The sequence below is a fragment of the Pholcus phalangioides genome, unplaced genomic scaffold (genome assembly GCF_987345545.1).
Source record: "Pholcus phalangioides strain wild (caught in Gottingen) unplaced genomic scaffold, Ppha-v1.0 ptg000003l_1, whole genome shotgun sequence".
Lineage (NCBI taxonomy): Eukaryota > Metazoa > Arthropoda > Arachnida > Araneae > Pholcidae > Pholcus > Pholcus phalangioides.
The window spans coordinates 12,232,104-12,235,015 of NW_028301596.1; the positions used below are offsets into that span (position 1 = coordinate 12,232,104).

General features: G+C 45.5%; 1 pseudogene; it reads right to left on the minus strand.

Moving 5' to 3' along the window:
• Positions 1-840: 840 nt before the first annotated feature.
• On the minus strand, positions 841-2,467 carry LOC149088092 (dual specificity protein phosphatase 3 pseudogene; annotated as a pseudogene).
• Positions 2,468-2,912: the final 445 nt, after the last annotated feature.

Consider the following 2,912-nt stretch of genomic DNA (forward strand, 5'->3'; position numbering starts at 1 on the left):
GCAACATGATACAGTAAAACCTCTCTTAACGGACACTCCTCTTTTACGGCCAAATAATAATTTTCCCTTTTATAACATAATTAAGCATTTCTAACCCCTCATTAACGGGTCACCATTCTTTTACGGACGAATTTTTTTGTCCCACCAGTGTCCGCAGAAGAAAGGTTTTGCTGTTCTTATTTAACATGATGACTTAAACTTTTGCCACTTTAAAATATGGAACACAGATGACTGCACCTGCAAGAACACGAAACGAGCTCAACTCTCACAATATAAACACGTTCGGGGCCACACATGCCCTCAGAACACACATTCCAGCATGTACCAATTCGTTAGAAATTCTACAGAGGAATATGTAGGAGGTGCATGTACGGTGAAGTATTAGGTGCAAAAAAATGTAAGAACACTTATGTGTACTATAGGTTAGTTGCATTTAACCTTCCTCCAAAGCAAATGGATCTCCCTTGTCCACACCCATACGCATGCTCAATGGCAACAAGAACAAAGACTATCATGAACGAGAGATCTAACGTACAATGGTCATGACGCTTTCAAAACAGATGCAGTACATCTGGATGAAAATTGAATATGCGGTAGATTGCGCAGCACTACAGTGTCACTATGGTCTCCAAGACGCTTGCAGAGCAGCGGCATTGGATTGCATAACTGCAGCAAGACGATGGAAGCTTTCAACGGAGGACCCTCGGTCTAAATTACTGCTTGAGGAATGGCTGTAACTGATCTGTAACGGATGACACAATACGGTTCCTCTATCTCTGATTGAAGCTTAAAGTAAGTATTAGGAAGCAGTGCCATCCTAAAACATGGGGCCCTCATGTCTCCCTTAAGAGGGCCATAATAATTAGATCTGGTGATATGATTTTCGAGAGAGATTGTTTAAAACGGTAGCCTGCCACTTCTAGCTACTTCCAGAGGGGGGCTCCTTCCCCCAGAATATCATTTTTCCCGAGTGTCAATGGTGTTTGTTGAGACGACCCTGTTGGGAGTGGGTGTTCCCAGGGCCGTCTTAAGAGTATCCTAGGCCCCCGGGCCAAATGGTGTTTTGGGGGCCCTACCTGGTAAATCCTAGAAAATTTCAACCGGATCTCATTTTTGTGAGGTCCCTCTTCTCTTGAGGCCCCCCGGGCCGTGAGAGAGGTTAGGGTGGGCCCATGCGTTGAGATGGCACTGGGTGTCCCAATAGCTTGTCTAATTGCCGAGAAATCGTAGGGACTCTACCAATACCGGAGCGTATGGTGGATGGTACAGCATATTCCCAACTCCAACGATTGAACACATATCAGCCATAGCCGGAGCTGCAATCACTCGAGTATTCTTTAGTGTCTTTCGTTGAATGCCTTCACCCATCACGCTACTCTTGGAATCTTGGGTGACAACGTAGTTCTGAGCAAGCTCTTGCACATTCAAATCTTATCCGAATTTGCTGCTTCTGTTTTGAAAGAGCCGATAATATACTACGTTACATCTCTCGCTGACAATAGTTTTTTTTCTTACCATTATTGCACGTGTGCATGCAGTGGACCCGAAAGGCCCATTTGTCTTAGTAGGTAGTGGAGTAGCTATGCAATTTATCTATTACATAAACGGCATTCTCCGGTTACGTTGGACGACATATCAACAGCGGTGTTGTCCCAAGTTGACCAAAATACTTTTACCACAAATATTTTTAAAACAATGTTAAGAACCACTTGCAAATCAACAATAAGGACAGTCTCGCGAGTGTTATGAATCTCTGTGGACCCTTTGAGCAGCACTTCTCTTCAGTGAATAGTCCAAATCACACAGTTTCTGTATGAATCCGTCGTTCGGTAGGATCTCCCGTTTCTCTCGGACCATCCGAGCAGCTTCCTGTATGGTGTAATTCTCCACGATGACCAAAAACGCTAATACTAAGCAGGCTGAACGGCTTATCCCCTGCTTGCAATGAACGAAAACTTTATTTCCAGTCCTGAGTCCTTCACTTATGAAATCCGTGGCTTCTCTGAAATACATCTCGATCGGGAAAGACGTCAGGTCCAGAGCAGGCACGCCGAGGTAACGCACACCACAGGATGCATAATACCCAGGGCCAGTGTCTACCTGATTCATCGAAGGGTCGTCACCGTGAGCAGCGTTCAAGACGAACCCGACGCCGAGTTTCTTCAGGAGTTCCAGGTCTCGAGCTGCCCAACAGTCTCCGAGGTACAGACCCGGGTAGACTTCATCGTAGTCCTCTTCTGGGAGCACCATGATGCCACTGGTTGGCCATAGCAGGATGTTACGCAGCTCTTTTATGGTGAATGGTGGGTCGGATCTAGCAGAATCCATTCTCCCCCCTTTCCTTAATTTTCGCAGTCTTGTTGCTCGTGACATCTCATGGCGGTGATTATGATGGAGTTCATATCAGGTCTTTTTGGTGTCATTATTCATGGGAAGCGGAGCGTTGAATGCTGCTGCTGTCCCCTCGTTCTTCCAGTTTAAGGTCTAGTTTAGGGAATGGGGGAGTTATTTCAAGCACAAGACACCTATGCCGTCCTCGCAGAAGCAGCGAAAACGCGACGTTAAGGTGAAAATAGTTCTCGACGCTCCACCTTTTGTTATTAACTTCCAAGATGGAGGCGAAGGGAAGTGAAAAGGAGTCACTTTCCTTAAAAATAACCCTTGGCCCTCGAGGAGGAGGGCGTCGTTTCTTCTCTTCTATTTATAGGGTGATGTGGATTCACTACGAAGGGCCTCGTTGTCGACAAGAGCGACATGCTGCTGGAGGACGTGCATGATTCAGTATTATTAAACACGTTAAATTGTTTTAAGATTACTATGCGCGTATCATTTTGTAATGTTTACAGCAGTGGTGCAAAACGCCGATGAATTCCATCTGGACCGCGAAAGTTGTTCTGATAGAAAAGTATGAA